The sequence below is a fragment of the Panthera pardus genome, unplaced genomic scaffold (assembly GCF_024362965.1).
Source record: "Panthera pardus isolate Hobbes unplaced genomic scaffold, ASM2436296v1 HiC_scaffold_13, whole genome shotgun sequence".
NCBI lineage: Eukaryota > Metazoa > Chordata > Mammalia > Carnivora > Felidae > Panthera > Panthera pardus.
The window spans coordinates 29,435,981-29,459,959 of NW_026526688.1; positions in this window are offsets into that span (position 1 = coordinate 29,435,981).

Below are 23,979 nucleotides of genomic sequence, written 5' to 3' on the forward strand. Positions count from 1 at the left end.
CTTTGTTTGTGGAGTGTTTTACTTCACCTTATTCTATGTATTAAGAAATATGGAGAAGGCTACAAGCATATTTTGTCTTGTAGGTAATAACAATGTAATTCCCTTAGAATGGAATGAGGAACACTTGGCATGAGGAACACTTAAAAAAAGAAATATTTAGTCTATTGGAGCCCATAATCTGATTAGGACTAATTATATTACCAGTATAAATATAAACGATCATATCATTAGAAACTATAATTGCCTAATAATGACTTGTACTCATGCAGTGATTTTTGTTAAATCTGAGTTCCAGCTATAGGATTATTCTGCCAAATCTAGAGACAGAATTTAGAGTCAATTACAGTCAAGTCAGTGGCTCTTATTTTTTGGTGGCCCTGAGTAAATTTACCAGTACCATTTCTTCATGAATGGGGGGCCCTGGATTCCTGGCATTCTTATGCTATGTATATTTTATATCAGCCCACTAAAAATTTGGGCACTTGTTCATTCAAATTAAGCTATCCATAGATGAGTACTAAAGGGAAATGACAATAGAGGTATATTAGCATGGAAATTATATTACTCTTCAACATTTTCACAAGGGCCAATTAAAAGAAACTTTCTGCAGATTGAAATTAATCCCCTCACCACCTCAGTAACATACAAACAAACAAGCAAACAAAAACAAAATAAACAAACAAAACCCAGGGACAGGATATTTTTTAGGAATCATACACAAAACTAACAGAGGCACCAAATGTCCTGACAACTTTCTAGCAAGCTCCTCACTAACATGCTGCTCCCCACTAACATGCTGTTCCCCACGAGACCTCTTTTATCTCATCTGCCTCTATTTTTTTATTTGTATGTTTCCTGGAGGAAAGTCTTAGAGATCTTATTTGGGAGACCAGATGTATGGGAGTATTTATTCCTCAGTGAGTGAGTTGTTTGGTAGTACAAGAAGCAGGGGGAATAGTTAATTTCTCTCTGTCTTTGGAAAATTTGATGGCTAGCAGCCAATCCTTATAGAGAGGAAACAAATGATGTATAGTAAGTTCTGTTTGGAAGACTGCAATTCCCCCATTTTCCTGGTCTATTTATAATATTTTAGTGCTTCCACAGTGACCAAAATGAGACGGGGTCCATAGGAGCCTGACTGCTTGGAGGCATTCTTTGTTCCCAGGTTTTAGGTGTATGAGTTGTTAAAAGAAGACTCCCTGAGGATCTTCCATAATAAACTCAATTTGGAGGACGTCCAGGATGAACCCATACATCGAATTCTGAATTAGAATGGGTAACATTATAGCAAAACTCCAGAGTATTTCCTAGAACATTAAATATTTTTGTCTGGCAGTCACATCGACAAAACCCCAATCTCATTCCAGCCTGATAAAGCTATTTTTGCAGTTGATTAGCATGCAAATATTTTCATTCCTACATGCTCAGTTCCTTTCCTTTCCCACTATTTGTAAACTGCTGGGGAGATGTGTTAACAACATTGGATTTCAGTGTCACATGAAGTGTAATTAAGGATGGTAGGAGGCAGGAGTTGGGGGAAGGTTGCTTTGTATGTACACTTTTTAAACTCCACTTTTGCTTTTTATTTTTTTTTTAAATTTATTTTTTTTAACGTTTATTTATTTTTGAGACAGAGACAGAGTATGAACAGGGGAGGGGCAGAGAGAGAGGGAGACACAGAATCCGAAACAGGCTCCAGGCTCTGAGCTGTCAGCACAGAGCCTGACATGGGGCTCGAACTCACGGACCGTGAGATCATGACCTGAGCCGAAGTCGGACGCTTAACCGACCAAGCCACCCAGGCGCCCCCACTTTTGCTTTTTAAAAAATTCTTTTTATTTATTTTTAAGTGTTTATTTTTTGGGAGAGAGAAGGAGAATGGGACCAGTGAAGGGTAGAGAGAGAATCTCAAGTAGGCTCCATGCTCAGCATGGAGCTTGTCATGGGGCTTGATCTCACAATCACTAGATCATGACCTGAGCAGATATCAAGAGTCAGACGCTTAACCAACTGAGCCACCCAGGCACCCCTAAAATGCTTTTTAAAGAGGTAGATAAGTGTATGAGTTTTGGCTCTAAGTTAAATATTGTTTGAACTCCCATGATTCTGTGGTTGTGTTTTATCAGGTAAATGGTGAATTAGTTACCAAGGGTTGCTATAATGAGGTACCACCAACTAGGTAGCTTAAAACAACAGAAAGTTATCCTCTCAGAGTTTTGGAAGCCAGAGGTCTGAAATCAAGGTGGCTAGGGCCATATTCTTCCTGAAGGCTCTAGGGGAGAAGCCTTCCTGGCCTCCTTCCAGCTTCTAGGAGCTGCCAGCCATCCTTGGTGTCCTTTGGCTTATAGATAAATCACTCAGGCTTGCCTCTTTCCTCACATAGCTGTTTCCTCAGTGTCCAAACTTCCCTCTTCATATAAGGAAACTGGTCATAAATTGGGACCCATCCTAATGCAATACGGCGCCATCCTCACGTGATGACATCTGCTGGGATCCTGTTTCCAAATAAGGTTGCATTGTAAGATAGTGGGAGTTAGGACTTCAACATATTCTTGCGGGGGAGGGGGATGCAATTCAATAACAGATGGCAAAAGGGAGTGTTTTAGGTTTGAATTTGCTCAGAGAAGGGTCCCTGAGCGTTGTGGGATAGTTATCCATCATATTTAGCACTTTTCCCTAGAAGCCTCAGAGAGGTCAGGATGGATGGGCCTGTTTTGCCTTTAAGGTAGGCTGCTGCCCTCTCCCATCATGAAATCCAACACTTTCTAGTTGAGAAATGTGTTAGCCCAGAGTCTTCAATAAGTTGCAGAGTTCACACAGCTGAGGCTGAATGGCTGAGAGTGAAGTCCACTGTTGATTGACTCCTGGCCTAGGACTCTTCTGTTAATGCTAAGGGGGTGAGCACTGGGTGCACAACAGATCTGCTGATGACCCAGGAGAGCAATGACAGCTTGGGATGCGTCTTATCACACTGTGAATTGATGAAGTTTCTCTTAGTCCACTTTGTGGCTAGGCACCTCAAATGCTTCTCTGAAAGAGGTCACATATAAACAAGACGAATAAAACAAAAGCTCAGGCTGTTATCTCTCATTTAGGACATGTACATTTTAACGGAACAGACTGGGCTCCATCCCAAACCTGAGGAATCAGTCTCCAAATGAGTCTTGAGAGAATCTATATTTTAGAGCACACCAGGTAACTCACATGATAAGGGCATGTTTGGGAAATATTGGAATAGAGGAATCCTGACTTCTGAAACAGTAAGGAGCAGTATTTTGTGCAGGGATTTTAGGTAAGAATCAGGTAGGATGTTGGGGGTGGGGGTGGGGAAAGTGGAAAATTAATTATTCAGTGCCCTCCAAGGATTGCCAGAGTCAGATGCATAATTCTCTTTGTGCTGAGTTTGAGGCCTGGTGTCTGCCTTAGGAGGGATCCAAAAGAAGCAAGTTCTCTGGGCTCACAGTTCTTGCATCCCTCTTAGGAGAAGAGGAATATATTTAGGTCTGCTTATTAAGTACAGAGCCTGGGGTTTTTGGAGATTGGAGGACCAATTTCATATTGAGGGAGGTTATCAGAGAAAATTCTAGCCTGCCTTTTCTCCTTAGTTATATTACCTGCAGTCAGTGGTTATGCACTCTCTTTTTGTAAAGAGTTGCTCATTATTTGTTTTGTACCTAAAGTTATAATCTAGTGTCTGTGACAGCACATTTGATTGCTTTTAAATTAAGGTGATAGGAAAGGCAAAGAAATGACTAGGGGAAAAAAATCTGGAGAACAGATGACAAGATAACAGTGTTTTTGATTCTCTCAAAATAAACTTAGTATTGAAAAATGATCCAAAATCATTTGCTTGAAAACCACACTTACTTTTGAGTAATATTTTTGTGAGATATTTTAAAATCTATTTTTCTTTGAAGGCTGGTATTCTGAAATTGAATTTGAAGGCTACTTAATACCAAAGCATGACATATTTTCTTTTGCCAGGCTTTCTTGTATTTTCTCTTCTGTTTAATTTTTACAAATTTAATTTTCATTATTTCTGCATCTTCAAGATAGAAATCCCCTGTGATTTGTATCTGAATGGGATCCCTAGTAAATAGTGATGCCTTTTCCTTTATTGTTTCCTTTTCTTTATATCTGCTGCCCTTCTTCAGTTTCATCCCATTTAATAACATTTATTAAGGGTCTCCTACATGCCAGCACTGTGCTGGGGCTGACGCATGAGGTGCTCTGCTAAGGAGCACCAGGTCGTGAATGAGAAGGACCTGGAAAGGGATCATGTCAATGTGTTTTGAAAGTGACATGTTGTGCACTTTGTTAGGATGCTAGGGGAGCACAGATAAGACCAGTTGGCCATAGTTGGGGGGCCCAGGATGCTTATTGGAACCAATTACACTTGAGCTGAAACATGAAGTATGGGTGTGGGTTAGGTAGACAAGTGGTTGGGTGGAACATTTCACCTATACCCGCTATAGGGAAGAGAAAAGCTTCCTCTACCTTCTTAGGTTCAGTGGTTAGGCCTGAAACAAACAAACAAGCAAAGACAAAACAAAAAACCAAAAACAACTAAAAAAGACAGATTAACAAGACAGAAATAGAATTTATTAACATGTGCACTGTGTTTACATGTCGGAGAACTCGATGAGAAACTCAAAGGAGTGGTTAGAATTTGGGCTCATAGAGTCTTCACAAAGAACAATTAATTTGTAGAGAAGTGAGAGACAAAGGAATAACGTTCTAGGCTTCGAGGGGCAGCAAAACTGTGAGCAGGTTACTACATGGGGGTGACTAATGAAGTAAAATTTGTGTCTGTCCATGTCCCCACTGAGTTTTTGTCTTCTTTATGGCCTGAAGTTTCCCTGCAAGAGGAAAGTTATGGCAACCCTCATTTGGCAGATGTTTCTCTTCTTAGATAAGGGAAGCTCTGGGAAGACTTCTTTCTGTATCTCAATTTTTTTTTTTTTTAAAGTTTATTTTTTATTTGTCTTGAGAGAGAGAGAGCACGAGCAGGGGAGGGGCAGAGAAAGAGAGAGAGAGAGAGAGAGAGAGAGAGAGGAGAGAGAGAATCCCAAGCAGGCCCCATGCTGTCAGCATGGAGCCCAATGTGGGGCTCAAACTCATGAGCTGTGGGCTCATGACCGAGCCAAAACCAAGAGTTGGATGCTTAACCAACTGAGCCACCCAGGCACCCCTGTATCTGTTAATTCTCATTTGCCTCCTTTTCAAAATAATTCTTACACCCACGTGGCATATTTTGGGGTGGCATATTGTGATTTCCCACATCACATGCTCCACCTTGGAATTCATGCTGCGATGGATAATCTGTTCCTGTATAAGCCACACCCTCCACTGATTACATTCCATCCTATCCTCTTACTTTTTCAGAGACTTTGGTCCTGCAGTTGGTCCTTCTCCATCCTGCAGTAGCAATTCATACTACCTGATGGGTCTTCTGCATAAGAATGCAAATATGGCACAATATCTCCTTTCTTTCAAGACAAAACAAAACTTTCTTGACCCACATCTTCCCCTAGCTACTGTCTCATTTTTCTGCTTCTTTTTGCAGCCAAACTCCTTTTTATACTTGATACTTATACTTTTAATACTTTTATACTGACACTGATACTAATACAGTGTCACCAACTACCTCCCATAAGGCCAAAGTGAATGGTCAGTTCTCAGTATCAACTTACTTAGCATCAGATGTTGCTGTAGTAGATCACATTTTGTATATATATTCTTTCCTCATCTTCCAGGATGTCATGTACTCCTGGTTTTTTATCCCGAGACTCAGGATGACCACTGAAAATCAGTCTTTTTTTTTTTTCTTTTTTTTTCTGATTTTACCTTCTGTTCTGATCTGAATGTGCAGTCTTGGCCTTCTCTACTCTATTTTATTTATTTATTTTTTTAAGTGAAGATTTTTAAAAATTTAAATGTTCATCTATGAGAGAGTGATTGTGAGTGGGAAGGGACAAAGAGAGGAGGACAGAGGATCCAAAGCCGGCTCAATGCTGACAGCAGAAATCCCGATGTGGGGCTTGAACTCAGGAACCACGAGATCATGACTGAGCTGAAGTTGGACACTCATCTGACTGTGCCACTCTATTTATACTTATCTCAGTAACTGAATAAATACCGTCTCTGATGACAAACAAATATATATCTCCAGATGGTAGTGTGCTAGTTAATACTTAGTAACCAACACTCTAGGGAAAATAAAGCTCAAATTTGAAGCATTTGCCAATTACTGTGGTGTAAATACTCCCACCAGGACAGATTTCAAGCTCCCTCCGTGATGACGCTGAATGGGGATTTGGGAAGAAATGTGAAGACACATAGATGTAAATAATCTCAAGAGTGTAGATCATAGCAAAATGTAGTAAAGTAACTAGAAAGCCATGAGTTTTGAGTATCTATTACCTATGTTTTTAATTTAGTTATAAGTTTAATTTATTTATAAGTTTAATTTATTTAATTTAATTTATAATAAATTTATTTAATTTAATTATAAGTTGATCTTAATTTTTTAATTTAAATTTATTTTTTATTTAAATTGAAGTTAGTTAGCACACAGTGTAGTCTTGGTTTCAGGAGTAGAACCCAGTGATTCATCTCTTACATAAGACACCCAGTGCTCATCCCCACAAGTGCCTGTCACCTATTTCCCATTTACCCCATCCCTCCACCCAGCTCCCCTTCAGCAACTCTTAGTTTGTTCTCTGTATTTAAGAGTCTCTTATGGTTTGCCTCTCTCTCTGTTTTTATCTTATTTTTCCTTCCTTTCCTATATGTTCATCTGTTGTGTTTCTTAAATTCCAGATAGGAGTGAAATCATATGAAGTTTGTCTTTCTCTGACTGACTTATTTTACTTAGCATAATACACTCTAGTTCCATGCACATTATTGCAAATGGCAAGATTTCATTCATTAGTCTGGTTTCTCTTCAGATCATATAAATCTTTTGCCTTTTAATTTAATTTTTAAAAGTGGTTGTGTTTAACACCTGGTTTACAAAATTCTTTGAGAATTGGTATGAGTCCGCTTCTACGCAGTGTTGTCTGGAGACTTGTGTTTTTTTCGGGCTCATCATCTGTGAGGTGCTGTCGACTACTGCCTGCCTTATGTGACCACCTTGGCTCAACCATAGGCTTCTCAGAACTAAAATGTCACAAGTAAACCTCTGGGCTTAAAATCCCACATTTTAAAATCCTCCTAGTTCTAACAAACCAAAAGCTTAGAAATTTCATCCTTGAAATTTCTTTCTCACTTACACCCCCTTGTCAAATCTAAGATAATTCCATGGGTATTACTTTAAAACATATCCCAGTTGTGACTTTGTATCACATCCACAGCTCCCATTCAAGTTCAAGTCCACCCTCCTCCCCTACCCAGAGTACTAATAAAGACTTCCGAGGGTATTGCTTCAGCTCTTTCCCTACAGTCTTGTCACTTCACAGGGGAGAGAATATAAATGTGATCATCGTGTTCCAGTGCTGAAAACTTCCACCTACCGATCTCTGCATTATATAGTGTGCCTTCCCCCTGTTTCGGTAGATGAAAACTTCATGCTCCCATGTGAAGCTGGTCTCTCTCCTTTTCTATTGGAACCTCTCCCTGTTCACTTACTCAAGCACAGTGCTCTGGTAATTATGTGATGTCTAATATTATCATTTTTCCTCTCTACAACATTAGCTTCACCAGCCTACAAACAAACAAACAAACAAACATAAAGCAAAAGCAAAAGCAAGCAGTGACCAACTTTCTTGTTTATTTCAGTGTTGCCATAGGAATTGGCAATGATCCCTGGGACTATGTTTCTCTTCAGCTCATGTCGACAAGGTTCCCAAGACTTCTGTTCTCTGGGGAAAATGATTTGGGAGTTTGTGTCTGAATGGAATTGTCCCTGGGATTGTGTCCTAGAGTGGACTTGTGACTTCAAATACCATAATGGCCTTTGTGGCAATGCCATCTCCGGGGAAAAGTTTGCTAATGCGAGTCTTATTTTAGAGACTAGGCCTTGGTATCTTGTCCATGCTATAGCTTTGGGTTCCCAGCCTTCTCATTTGCCTTTTTAAGATGATTGGTTAAGAGGCAAGGACATGGTCTTTTGGCAAGGTGTAAGGTGGCAGGCAGCAGGCTGGGTCTAGGAAAGACAAAACCAGCAAGATCACCATTGCTGAGGGTGGGCAAGTGTGATCAGTTTGATATTACTTTCAGTCTTAACTCACAAAACCATTCCATTTGGTGGCTAAGTAGGGCTTCTCAATCTTGTTCATTGTAATCTTCATTATGTGTTTGATACAATTCTTTGGATTCCATATTTCCTTTCCCTTCTCAAAATCTAGTTAGACTTCAAAGTTCAGGTTATAATTTTTTTAATTATATAATGAAAGCTTTGTAACTATTGTTTTATTGATTACCACTCGAGAGGTAGCTAAAAGAGATATTAATTATCCTATTTTATTATCCCCAAATCAGAAAAAATTTAATTACATATAAATACATATAAATTACATATAAATACATAAAAATGTTTCTGGTGGCCAGTGCTGTTTCAGACTATGCTAGAATTGTTTCCTAGGAATAGGATTGTCTTTTAGGGTGTGTTTACATACAAGGCAGAAAAGCTATGTAACCATGGGCCACACCACAAGTACCTTCAAATCCTTTGAAGCAATGTGAGACAGCCACAGTTTATAATTTTGAAATAAAAGTTAAACTATACCACCTCCAAACTGTATTTCTCTCTCTCAGAGCCTAGACTTCTCTATTCATTTGCATACCAGACCTCTCCCCCTGGATATCTAACAGACTCATCTGAACTTTCAGTTGTGTTCCCTCCCCCTCAAACCTGCTCCAAACCTTTGTTCTTTCCCGTATTAGTGAATGAGGACTCCTTTATAGCTATACTGGTCTTTTTGCTGTTCCTCAGGCATGCCACACATCCTTCCTTAGGCCTGTATGCATGGCTGTTCTCTTAGTATGGAATGCTCTCTATCCAGATTTTATCATGGTCATTCTCTCAGTTCCTCCCAGTTTTTGTCAAATATCACCTTCTTGGTAAGGCCTACCCTGACCACCCTATTTAAGATCATAGCTATTCCCCAAACTTTTTTCCAGTTTTTTTTACCCTACTTCTTTCAACACACTGCATAATTTACTTTATCCTTTATTTTCTTCTCTCCCATAGAAAGGAAGCTCAGTGAGGAAAGGAATTTTTTTCATTTTTTGCTTATTGCTGTATCTCCAGTGCACAGAACACCGCTCAGTATAAGTAGACACACAGTAAATATTTGTTGAGCTGAATGAATGAATGAATAAGTGTTTTTTTCTTATAAACTAAACTAAAATTCAAACATGTATTACAAAGGCCTACATGATCTGACTTTGACATCCTCTGACCTCACTTCCTACATGCCTCTATTGGTTCACTCCACTTCTTTTTGCTGTTCTCTGTTTTATTAAGGTAGTTCCTGCCTCAGCTTTTACACTGGCTGTTACCTTTGGTTATGACTGGTGTATTTCCTTCTCAAAGTGGCCTGCTCCAGTATTCCCATCTAAAATGGAGCCCCTCCTCTTCATTAAATGCTATCGAACCCTGCTTCATTTTTCTTCACTGTACTTATCACTTACTGAAATTACATTATTTATTTATATGTTTACTTATTTACTTGTACACTTGTTTTTTACCTTTTTCCCTAATACATTGTAAATGTAGTAAGGTCAGGGATTTTGTCTTTCTTACACATGAGGTCTGACACAAAGTCTACTTAGTGTTAGTGAAGGCGTGAATGCTTTAATACATGAATCAATATATAAACACAGAAAACAGAACTATAGAGAAATGGATGTAATAAGTTAGAACAATCTGATATGGACTGAACATTTGTGTCCCCTCCAAATTCATATGTTGAACCCTGCCCCCCAATGTGATGGTGTTAGGAAGTGGGGCCTTTGGGATGTGATTAGGATTAGATGAGGTCATGAGCAGGGCGCCCTCATGAATGGGATGAGTGCCCTTATATAAGTCATGGGAAAGCTTGCCTCCTGTCTGTGCTCTCTGCCGTCTGAGGATACAACATGAAGTTGGCAGTCTGCAACCCGGAAAAGGCTCTCCCAAGTAACTTGACTATGCCTGGCACCCTGATCTTGATTTCCAGCCTCTAGCACTGTGAGAAATAAATTTCCATCATTCATAAGGCAGCCATTCTGTGTGGTATTTCATCATAATGGCCTGAGCTGTCTGGGACACAGTCTCTGAGGGGAAGTGCAAAGAAGTTTGTATTGTATTCCTAAGCACATGGGGACAACCGATTCCTGCTAAAGAGAAAATGGACATAGCCAAATATATAACTTAGTTATGTACTGTGACAAAGACAAGACTGAAAGAAGGAAGGATAATGCACTGTTTCATTGCCAGAGGAATAAGAGCTTTAATAAAGGTGAAGTGTTTTAGTGGGAATAAAGAAGAGTGGCTAGTGTTGAGAAGTATTTCGGAGTTAAATGACAGAAGTTGGTAGAATATGGAGGATGAGGAAGCAGGACAGGTCCAGAGGAACAACAAATTCTGATATGGCAGCTATGTTTACAGCTGGGTCATTACCTGAGATAAAGAATAGAGTAGGGGGCAGAAGGTGGTGAATTGGACTTTAGAAGTATTGAGCTGTTGGGGTATCTGGGTGGCTCAGCCAGTTAAGCGTGTGACTTCAGCTCAGGTCATGACCTCACAGTTCGTGGGTTTGAGCCCCACATTGGTCTCTGTGCTGACAGCTCAGAGCCTGGAGCCTGCTTCGAATTCTATGTTATCCTCTCTGTCTGCCCCTCCCCCACTCATGCGTGCTCGTTCTCTCTCTCCCTCTCTCTCAAAAATAAACATTAAAAAAATAATAAAAAGAAATGTTGAGTTGTTGGTGCCCAATTATTATTTCTGTGGTAATGTAGCTCAGGAAATAAGCTAGGGTTTAGTCATCAGCATTTATCAGTGGTTTCTTAACACATAAAAATGTATACAATTATCTATACAAAGATGTGAAACAAAGGGTATTCAGCCTTTGTTATTGTGGCACATTTTCAACAATTAAAATTTCTGGCAGTATACATATATTTTTAAAAAGAGATATTGGCCTGTAGCCCTCTTTTTTTTGTAGTGTTTTTATCTGGTTTTGATATCCCATAGTGCTGTCCTCATTGAATGAATTTGGAAGTTTTCCTGCCTGTTCCATTTGTTGCAATAGCTTGAGAAGAATAGATATTAATTCTTGTTTAAATGTTTGGTAGAATTCACCTGTGAATTCTAAGAGGGGGCGGGTCTGATGGAGAATGAGGGGGTAGGGCATGTGGTGTTAGCAAGGTTTTTGCAAGTTTGCTGTGGGAGGGCACCTGCAGTGGCCTGGGAAAACTCCCGCCCAGGGTGGGTTGGAGGGTGTGGGCTCACAGAAGAGGGCAGGGGTCAGGTTAGTAAGCTAGATGGAGTGTTTGCACTGCCCTGCTTCCTACATGTGTCCCTGAATCTAAGCTGGAGCATGGGACACGTGAATGGTGCCCGTCAGCTCTTTTGTTCTTGGAATGGTGTCCCCAGGATCCCTGCCTCTCCAGTGCAAGTTTTGAGATTAGTAAATAGATCTTCCTGTGTACTTCAGGCGATTTTCAAACCACTGCTCCCACATTGTATCTCCAAGGGGCATGCTGTTGTGCTCCTCTTTATGGGTGGGAACGCATTTTCCTATCCCTTTCCTGCTCTCCCATAGCCAGGCCTGCTGATTTTTGAAGTTCTAGATGTTAAGCCACATGATTGTAGAAATTCTCAAAGTTAAACCCCTTCTGGGTTTAAAAAAAATTTTTTTTTCAATGTTTATTTTTGAGAGACAGAGAGTGAGGTGGGAAGGGGCAGAGAGAAAGGGAGACACAGAGTCTGAAGCAGGCTCCAGGCTCTGAGCTGTCAGCACAGAGCCCAACGTGGGGCTCGAACCCACAAACCGTGAGATCATGACCTGAGCTGAAGTTGGATGCTTAACCAACTGAGCCACCCAGGTGTAGCCCTGAACCCCTTCTGTTTTTAAGGCTAAATATTATGGGGATTCATCTTCCCGGTGCAGGTCTCCAATGTTTGAGGTACTGGGCATGGAGAGTTCCTCTCTCCCTTCTCTGTGCCTATGGCATCCCTCCCTCCCATGGATGGTTCCCTGGGTCAGTTTGGCTCCTGACCACATCTCAACCTTTCCTACCTTTTTGATGTGGCCTCTTTTCTATACTTAGCTGCAGAGAATCTGTTCTGCCAGTCTGTGGGTCATTTTCTGGTTTTTTTATACTGAGAGGGGTGTTATCCAGGTGTATCTATGGGAAGAAGTGAGCTTGGGATCCTCCTACTCTGCCATTTTCAGAAGTCCTCGAATTTATCTGTAAATAATACATTTTTTTTTTACAGTCTGTGTAAGTACCTTCCAACAGTGTACTTCTTAGTTCCTTACCACTTTTTGTGATCTTGTTTTTTGTCTTTTACTTCTTTAAATCCCACAAGTAGATTGCTCTTATTGTTTGAAACAGTTACCTTTTAGAAAAGACAGCATGCAAGTTTTAGTGATGTCTTAAGCTTTAGTAACATAATATAAATGCTTCAAATTGACAAAAAAGACATTTCAAAGATTAAGAGCTTAAAGTGTCAATGTGATTCTTGTTAAAATTCAATATAACCATCATCTATGCTACTCATTATTTTAGCCTGATTTGGAATTTGAAAAAATTTTTTACTATCTGCTGCTCAGTAATCAAAATGGTCAGTGACCATTTGTAATCTCAGACTTAAAATCATTCAAAGAAAATGTTTTGGTAGCTACATGATATCTACGTGGTAATTATGGAGTGATCTAATGAAATTATCTTTTCTTTATGGGACCTGAAGAAAAAGCCTAATGAACATTAATCAGGTGATTGAGATGGCCAAACGGGACACCTCTTCTACCCATTTATCTAGAAATGGTCATATACAAAAAATTAAAAATAAAAAATTCACAAATCTAAATAAGCATTCAAATTTAAACCAATACACTTTCAAAGGAGTCATTTGTAAGTGTGTAACACTTATACTTGTGAAATTATTGAAGCTTAATACTTCTCTAAGAGTTTTGTGATGCCATGTGTATGTAATAAAGATACTATTTTAAATGGTACAAAATAACCCCCCCCCCCCAAAAAAAAAACCCCTTGCTTTCTGTGGGGAATTCAAATCTTTATGTAATACCAGTATAAGCTTGAAAGTCACAGAAGTGGTGGTTTCCCATTCAATTTGCCTATTTGGTCTATGCAGAAGACGGTCATAAAGGATAATAGAGGATTATCATAAACTTAGGTGTGAGCCTGCATTGTAGGTATACTTACAATTATGGTTTTGTTGCTGGAATAAATCAACACTTTTCTAAGCACCTGGTATATGGCTATTGATCTAGTGAATGCTTGGTCTATTTATTCCTGTTAGTAAGCAGTATACCCTCACTGTCATATACATTAGGGCTACTCTTCAGCCCTTTGCATTAGGTAGTCTTCAGTGACCTTGATCCCTTCTTCATTCTACAGGATATCACACTGCTCTAGAAGTCTTAGTTTCCAAGGAGAAATATTGCTACCAGGAGATACGGCTATGGTTTTTTAAAATTTATAGGCAAAGAATGGGTTACTACATTGGCTGGGATGAGTGATAATGATTATTAGGGAAAACTTGGATTGTGACTACATTGTAGCAGTAAGGAGGAAAATGGCTGAGAGGAGATCTCTTGGGGTGCTTCTTAATACTCTCAAACCCTGGGATTAAGGTCAATATAAAGCTATAGCAATGAATACTGGCATTATTACTAAGGTCCAGAACCTTCCAGGATTAAAAGTTTGGGTCACCCTATTGGGCAAGGGACCAGTTAGCTGAGGCGCTTACTAAGGGCAAAGAGAATATGGAACGGATAGTGGAAGAAAGAAGTAATAAATATCAGCTATGGCTAATTGCAGAAATAGGAACTATAACAATTATGTGCATTTCCTTCTATTTTTTAAAAAAATTTAAAGAAAAAGGTTATTCATTTCTTATTTCTGAGAGAGAGAGAGCGCACAAGCTGGGTAGGGGCAGAGACAGAGAAGGAAACACAGAATCAAAAATAGGCTTCAGGCTCTGAGCTTTCAGCACAGAGCCCAATGCAAGGCTCGAACCCACAAACTGGGAGATGATGACCTGAGCTGAAGTCAGACACTTAACCGACTGAGCCACCCAGGTGCCCCTCCTTCTACTTTTGATATAAATATCAAAAACCGTTTCTTTTTTCTTTTTTCTTTTTACCTTCTATCTGACATAAATTGTGTTAATAATAACATATCTCATATGGTAATTATCTACAGTGGACTATTACCCAGCCATCAAGAGGAATGAAATCTTTACATTTGCAACAACATGGGTGGAACTAGAATGTATTATGCTAAGCAAAATAAGTCAGACAAAGACAAATACCATATGATTTCACTTGTGAAATTTAGGAAACAAAACAGATGAACACATGGAAAGGGAAAAAAATAGAGAAGGAACAAACCGTAAGAAATGGAGAGTTGAGAACAAATTGAGGGTTGATGGAGGGAGGTGGGCAGGGAATGGGCCAAATGAGTGATAGGTATTAAGGAGGGCACTTGTGATGAGCCCTGGATGTTGTATGTAAGTGATGAATCACCAAACTCTCCTGAAACCAATACTACACTGTATGTTAACTAACTAGAATTTAAGTAAAAATTGAGAAAAAAATTAAAAACGACATGAAAGATTCTCTAAGGGAAAAAATAATAACTTATATCTCAGTTTTAAGTTACAAAAGATCAAAGGGGGAGAGGGACTGTGACTTAGAAGAGGAATAGCTCTCATCCAAAGATGGATAAAGGACTTTGCATCCTCTTTTGGAGAGAAAATCAATGTGACTTTCCATTGTATAAGGTACAGTTGCATTATGATTTGCATTATGTTGCTGGTTTTTGTTTAACTTGGAAGTTTAGTATGATTGAAAGAGGTATATATGGACAAGGAATGGATTGTGTTCATTTCAGAATTTCCTTCAGTTCTTAAATAACTTGGGCCACAAAAGACATTTGCATTTGAATTGGAAAAATAGAGGTAAAAGGAGAGCCATCTTAATTGAGTAATTTTTTAAATGTTTGAACAGTTGGTTATAGGGTAAGATGTACTATTGTGGTTCACCTGTGTGTGTTGTGTGGCAGCAGTGGGTCCTAGGGTCATGGTTTCTTTTGCTCCTCCTGGATCCTCCTTTTTGACCAGGAGCATGTTTAGCCCATGATGAGGGCACCTGTTTCTCCAGCAAGGCACTCCCACCATCAGAATGGAAAGTTGCAGGTCAGCCTCATAGCTTGCCTTCCTGCTTTATGTTCATCCTTATTTTTCTTCTTAATGCTGATACTGCAGACTTCATCCTTCAGCGGAAGACACACGAGCAACTTACTGTGGAACCAGCTCCCATAATTGCACATGGTCAAATCTCTATAATAACACATTTCTGATCAAACTCTGACTGATAATGTTGTTTGATGCATTACCCAAAATGTATTTTCATGACAAGAAATTCACATTTCTTTGACATACACATCATTTATAAACTGATTTCCGAATCTCCAGTACTGAAAATAGTAACTTTAGTGTTCCTGGGTTTGTTTGTTTTGTTTTTGTTTTTTGGTTTTTTTTGGTTTGTTTGTTTGTTTTGTTTTGTTTTGTTTACCTTACAGCAATAAGAGACACTTAGGGTTTGGGATTATGTGACCACATTATAAGATACAGTGCCAAACAGGCTTTGGATAAAGAAGCTGCTAGGGCCAACAAGGCCCAGAGGATTAAGAGTAAAAATGTAAAAGTTAATATGGAAAAAGATAATGTGAAAGGATATGGATGTTTCATTTCATCTTCTCTCCATATTAAAAAAAAAAATCCCTCTTACTGCACCAGTTTCTTTTCACTGGCCTTTGACAGGTAGAGTTGGCAGGGGCTCTGGGATCATCTGGTATAAGTCCATAATTTTCAGGTGAGAGCCCCAGGCAGGACAGTAAAGGGCCTGTGGTCAAATACGCCATAGTGAGGAGTCCTGTTGACTCTCCCCTTCTCAAACAGGACAGGAAGCTGCTGAAACAAAAGCATCGGAAGCCCATACTTTATCAAAATACAATTTGAGTTTGTGGTGAGGAAGACAAGAATAATAAACAGTGATTTCATAAAGTTAAAGTAGAGAATTCTGACTCCCATCAGTGATATAGTTAATAGAAATTCACCCAAAAGGCATGTCTTTTGTAGGTTGATGGGTCATGAGAGAGAAGATAGGAGATCATAAGGGAAGGTAAGAAAGCCAACCTTTTAGATGAAGAATTATGAATATTCTTTAACTTTTTCTTTTAAAAATATTAGGTTTTCTGTTTCATGTGCTTACATGCAGTCTTTATTCTAAACTATTTTTCTTTGTACACACACATAGGAAATGACTTAAGGATTTATATCCTCTGTAGTTTACTAAGACTGTGAAAATCAGATTTTGAGATCACTTTTATTTGAGCTCGTAGTTCACAATTTTGAACTCTGTCTCTTTCAGAATTTTTATTCTGATTGTTTTAGTAAGGGCTTTAATTGGTCATACTCTGTTTTGTTTTATTAACTTTGATTTTAATGTCTACAGAAATGTATTATTATATAGTCTTTTCAAATGCTAACTTTATTATGTATCAGTTTGGAGGAGATTTACAAAATGACTCCAGAAAAACCTGGCAGCAAATTCTTCATTCATTGGCAACCTTAAATGTAAATTTATTGGGCCAAAATAATAATTCCTTATCTGATCTTAAGTCTGGGCTCTGAATAAAGTAGATTATTTACAATTAATAAGTAAATAGTATGAACATTCCTTTTAAAAGGTGCTTGTAGTCCATCCAGCTGGGATCATATCAAGTATAGGAAAAAAGTTAATATAGGAATGTAGATTGCAGTCATGAGTAGGAAAGAAAAAGTAGGCTGCACAACTGGGCATCCTCAAAGAACAGAGTATGGTATGTTCATGATGGTGGAGGGCGGAGAGCAATGGTAACTTTTGGATGTATCACAGAACATTAATTGTATGCAAAACAATATATTATTTCATATATAGAAGTATGAATGTTGTAAATAGTGTGTTACTAGCTTGAATTTAATGAAGGGACTTAATGGAAGAATTGAACTAGAAAATACATATTAAATACAATTTATGTGTCAGACATTATGCTACTTACATATTTCACATAATCATTATAAAAATGTGATACATTACCATGGACTGGAAATAGTCATTAGCTGAAGAATAATAGTTTAATGAAAAGACTAGAAGAATTGAACCAGATGGGGTATTCAGAGAAGAAAAACTTCATGGAATAATTTAAGTGGTAATTTGAAGGAAGAAGTTACAATAGTTTTCCAAAGAGAAAATATCTGGAAATATAGAATAAGGTAATTCAAAATCTGGAAAGCGGAGACTTTGCTTGCTTGCCTGCTTGCTTTACTTATTTATTTATTTATTAAATTTTTTTTAAATGTTTATTTATTTTTGAGAGGGAGAGAGAGGCAGAGTGCAAGCAGGGCAGGGGCGGAGAGAGAGGGAGACACATAATCTGAAGCAGGCTCCAGGCTCTGAGCAGTCTGCGCAGAGCCTGACATGGGGCTCAAACCCATGGACCGTGAGATCATGACCTGAGCTGAAATCGGACACTTACCGGGCTAAGCCACCTAGGTGTCTGCTGCCCCCCCCCCCCCCCCCCCCCCCCCCCCCCCGCCTTCCCCAGCCACCTTTTGTTTTTTACACTTGATCTTAGCCAAAAGGCCGAGAAGCGATCACCTTTTGTTTTTTAAATTGCAGGGACTTTCTTTTAGTACGGAGAAGTAAATAGATATGTATTTATGGATTATGGCTGGTAGAATATACACTGTGACCAGAGCAGAGCTACAAGAGGAAGGTACAGGTACTTCTGGGATGTTTGAACAGATGCAAAAATACAAGTTCTTAAATTTTCCTGGTCTAACAATCTTATATTTATAGATTCACATTACTGTTGTAAAATAACCAAAATCCATAGGATTTTTTTTCAAGTTATTTATTTTGAGAGAGAGAGGAAGAGAGAGCACAAGCAGGGGAGGGGCAGAGAGAGAGGAGAGAGAATCCCAAGCAGGCTCCATGCTGTCGTGCAGAGCCCAATGCTAGGCTCAATCCCATGAACTGTGAGATCATGCCCTGAGCCAAAGTCAAGAGTCAGATGCTTGACTGACTAGCTACTCAGGCACCCCACTGTAAGATTACTTCTTAAGCAAATTATTGAGGGTTATTAAAAATTGGTGAAAAATTAGCCTATTTCACAATTTCTTGAGGTTTTTGACTTTTCTCCTAGGTTTCATGAAATTGCCATGCATCATTGAAAAACTACTAGTGTACATGGGCACATATTTATTGCTTGAATTCCCATAAAAGTATAAAATCATCTAAATGTTAGGTTAATTTAGAATCAAATATAATCTGCCACTTAATTAAATAAGAAAAATCTTACAATTATCTTAGTAGATGGAGAAAGACTTCTCCATTCATTAATGGTAGAAATTCTTAGCAAGTTCAAAGCTTAGAAGGAAACTTCCTCAACCTCAAAAAGATTTTTATGGAAAACCCACAGCAAACATTACAATTAATGAGTAAATAGTATGGACATTCCTTTTAAAATAAAAACAAGACACAGATGGTTACCACATGCATTTTTTATTTTTCTTCCTCCTTCCTTTTCTTCTCCTCTCCCTCCCTCCTATTTCTCCTTTCCTTCTTTTTTCTCTTTTTTCTCTTTCTAGCTCCCCAAGTCTTTCTCTTTTTTCTTTTTCAGTATTGTATTGGAGTTCTGAGACTGTCCAAGAAGACAAGAAATCAAAGCCATTGGAATATGAAAATAAGACATATTTGTAATTATTTATAGATGATATAATTACATAGAAAATCCCTAATATATAAATTATTACAAACATACAATAACATACAGATTATCAGAATTAATAAGAATGTTTAGCAATAATACAATATTGGATATAACAACAGTATTTAAACCCAACTGCATATCTATACACAAGGACAAATAATTAGAAAATATATGAAAAAAAGATACCATTTACAAGAGCAATAAAAATACTGTCAGAATAATAAGTCAAATAAAGATATACAGTACCTCAATGAAGAAAATCTAGAAAACTTAGATAGTTTAAAGAAGACCTAACTAAATGAAGAGATACATCATGTTTATTGGTAGAAAGACCAATTATATAAAGGTCTTAACTCCTTGTATATTTATATTTTTTTCAGTGCAATTCGATAGCTATTCCAAACATTAATTTTCACCTAATTAAATAAGATAATTCTAAAATGTATGTGGAAGAACTAAGGGACAAGAATAGTCAACACATACCTAAAGAAACAAAATAAAAGGGCTTATTATAACACTTCAGTAATTAAGAATGAATGGATATATAGATCAATGAAATAGAATACAAAGTTTAGAAATTAACTCATTTAGGAAAATGAAACATTTGGGGAGGTGGCATTGCAGATTACTGAGAAAATAACTGTTTCATTAAGTCACTTGGGGCAATTCATTATTTATCTGGAAAAAAATATAATTGGATATCTACCTCATGCCATATATGAAATTCAATTCCAGGCATGATTAGAACTTAAATATGAAAAACAAAACTTTAAAAATTTTAGAGAATATATATCTAAGAATATTTTAGGAGGGAAGAATTTCTTCAGCAATCACATTATAGCATTGTCTCAAAATGAAAAGATTGATACATTTTACTCAATAAAGACCTTCTGTTCATTCAAAGAGACCTTAAATAATGTATAAAATGTGAGCACCAAATTGGATGATGACATTTGTAACACTTTTAACTAACAGGATTAATATCCAGAATATATAAATAACTCCTACGTTTCAATAGAAAAAGACAGGGATGTATGAAGGAAGTGGCAGACATATTAGTCTGAAACTGGTTGTTTTTTGGACCATATGTATATTATTTTTATCCCTTAAAAATGCTTTATTGAGATATAATTCACATAACATGCAATTCACCCATTTGAAGCATACAATCCAGTGGTTTTTAGTATATTCACCGTTGCGTAACCATTGCCACAATATATTTTAGAACGTTATTATCCCCCAGAAAGAAAGCTGATACTCTCATTTCACCCGTCTCCATCTCCAGTACCCCCATCCTGATGCAATCACTATTCTTTCTATCTCTGTAGATTTGCTTGTTTGGGAAATTTCATATAAAAAGGACCATACAATAATATGTGGTCTTTTGTGCCTGATTCCTTTAATGTAGCATAATATTTTCACTGTGCTGTAGTGTATATCAGTAGTTCATTCTTATTTATTGATGAAAAATATTCCATTGTATAGGTATATCTCATTTTTCCATTCATCCCTTGATGGACCCTTGATTGTTTCCACATTTTGGCTGCTCTTGTATGTAGCAATGTACATGTTTTTGTGTGAATATATCCTTTTATTTCTATTGGGTCTGTACCTATATGGAGGAGTAGAGATCATATGGTAACTCTGTGTTTAATCTGAGGAGCTGCCAGAGTGTTTTCCAAAGTGACTTCTCCATCTTATATTCCCACCAGCAGGACTCTGATTTCTCCACATCCTCATGGACACTTGTTATTATCTATCCTTCTGATGATGGCCATCCTAGGAGATGTGAAGTGGTATCTCACTAGGGTTTTGATTTGCATTTGCATTTCCCTGGTGGCTAAGGATGTTGAACATCTTTTTGTGGGTTTTTTGGCCATTTGTATATCTTCTTTGGTGAAATATACATTCTTTTCAAATACAGACTATTTACTAATATAAATTTTTAGGACAGGCAGTAAATATGAGGAAAAGAAATTTTTGAAGTTCATGAAGACAGTTCCTTAGCTTAACTATGAATGGCAGTAGAGAAAGGAAATGACTCAAAGAACATGACTGTTGAAGACAAGACAAATAGTTTGATTCAGTGTTTGTTTTTAATGCCACTGTGGTAATTCTAGACTACGGACAGTTTGAGTGGGAAGAGTGAGGGAGGTGCAGTGAGGGACAGTAATGGGGACAATGAACCTGGGGCCGGATTGAGTTTATTGCAAAATAGAGGAGAATGATTGAATGAAAGAGAATTACTTTGTCTGGATTAATGTTGGAAATAGGTCCTTGTAGGTACAAAAGGAAAGCACAGAGGCCTTTGGGTAAGCAGACTTACTCCCCTTGTCAATCAATGGCACTTTTTGCTTCCTTCTTACCCAGAGACCTTACTGCTCCACATTCCAAGGAACAAGCTAAAAAAAAAAAAAAAGAAAAAAGAAAAAAGAAAAGAAAGAAAAAGGAAAAAAAAGAAAAAACACCCAAATAGTTGGGAAAAAAAATCACCTAATTCACAAAAAGCCCCTTAAGATTGTTTATGTAAACACAGTTTCAACGAAACCACTTCCCTCTTTTAAACACACAAAAAGACCTTATTAAAAATGAGTTTACTTTAAGAAACCCATGCATGAATTATATGAAGAACTGAATCAATGAAGGGTGAAATTAAAAGAAATGTATTCAAATAAAGATATCTAGTATAAGTGAGAAGAAATATGGTTCAATTTCTAAGTTTTATAAAAATTATCTTTATATTATAATACAACTATCAAAAGGATCCCAGTTGGGGTTTTGTTCTTGTTTTTTAATGTTTTAGCATATGAAGATAAAGAGGAATTTGATTTACATGTACAGGGGAAATCCAAGCTGTGGGAAGTACAGTGTGACCTTCAGCAGATACATGTGCACATGCTGGTATTAAGCTGTGGCCTAATTCCAGCCCCATCCTTGTATCTTCTGTCTGTGACGCTGGATCTGGGACTCTGTGAATCATGTTTCTCTTTTGCCTGTCAGGTTCTGCCACTTGCGGGGTGGTAGTGGCCTGCAGCAAGGCTGAAGGAGGAAGAAGTGCATTCACTTCTTCCTGTTTGCTTCATCTTTTCAGTGATGTCCCGCAACTGTTTTTCATCCCAGCAGTGATGGTTTTTCCAGTAGCAACCATTGGTTTCAGTTTGTTGTTTTGAAGACATTTCTAGAACTAGTCTTCCTACATTCCTTTTACAGACACCAGCATTAGCCAGCGACCACCCCATCCAGAGCAGTCTGAGCTCCAGCTCTAAGAAGTCACTCAAGCTTCTAAGCTGTAATAATTCTAACTTCTTGACTTTGTTCTCTCTGTCCTAGGAGTGGTAGATGCTTTTGATAGTTGCATCGCCCATGATATTTTAGTACCATTGACCCTTGAACAACATGGGAGTTAGAAGTGAAAACCGTACCTCCTCAGTTGAAAATCTGTACATAATTTTGACTCCCCTAAAACTTAACTACTAAAAGCCTCCTGTTGAATGGAAGACTTACCCATAACATAAGTAGTCGGTTAACACATATTTTGTATGTTTTATGTATTATATACTGTATTCTTATAATAAAGTAAGCTAGAAAATGTCATTAAGAAAATCATTTGGAAGAGAAATAGATTTATAGTATTGTACTGAAAGAAAAAACCCCTGCATATAAGTGGACATCTGCGGTTCAAACCTGTTCTATTCAAGGGTCAACTGTATTCTCTCTTCTACCTTTTCCATTCTTCAATATCTGGCTAGTTAGCAATTCTTTGTATTAAATTATCACCACAAAAGTGATTATTGTGGCTTCCATTTTATATCTTAAGTGGATCCTTACTGAATGACTATATATACATTCATTCAGTTTCCCAGAGCATAATGAGAGAGAGAGAGACAGAGAAAGAGAGAGAGAGAGATAATATTATTTAACACATTTTGGTATGAAGTTAGAAGTTTCGTTTGTGTGTTTGTCAGTGAAAATTACCCCTACTTGCCTTTCCTAGTACTGTGTTTTTCTGATTTTGATATTAGCATTATGTTAGCTTTACAGAATGAGTTAGGAAGCTTATTATGGTTTTTAATAAAATTAATTAAATTACTTAAGTAATTAATTTTTTTAAGAAGTTTTTATTTATTTATTTTTGAGCGAGAGCGAGCGAGCAGGGGAAAAGCAGAGAGAGAGGGAGAGAGAGAATCCCAAGCAGGTTCTGCACCGGCAACGTGAAGCCCAATCATGACCTGAGCCGAAACCAAGAGTCAGATGCTTAACCAACTGAGCCACCCAAGCACCCCAATTACTTAATTTTTATTAAGACTTTTTTTTTGGAGCAGTTTAAAGTTCACAGCAAAATTAAGTGGAAGGTACAGAGCTTTCTCATGTAACTCCTGCCCTCACATACGCAGTCTCCCCTTTATCAACATTCCCCATCAGATCTGTACACTTGTTACAGTAGATGACCCTGCATTGACACGCCATAATCACCTAAAATCCATAGTTTACCTCATGGTTCCCTCTTGGTGTTGCTCATTGTATGGGTTTGGACAAATGTTCAGTGACATGTATCAGTATGGGATCATACAGAGAATTTTCACTGCCCTGAAAGTCCTCTGTGCTCCACCTATTTATCCTTTCTCCTTCCCAACACGGATCTTCTTACTGTTTTGCCTTTTCCAGAATGTCATATAAGTGGAATCACACAGTTAGTAGACTTTTCAGATTGAATTCCTTCATTTCTTATGGGTCTTGAAATAATTTGTATAAATTGGAATTATCTGTCCCTTAAAGGTATATGAAATTCATGTGTAATCCACCTGGGTCTTGTACAGTTTTTAAGTTGCTCTTTTGACTGACATTCCAATTTCTTCTAAATCTTTTATATCTATTTTTTTCTTGAGCCAATTTTGAGAATTTTTATTTTCTTAAAATAGTGTCCATTTTCATCTAGATAAGTGTAGTATCTTTTATAAATGTTTAAACTTATCTGATTCTAGTTCA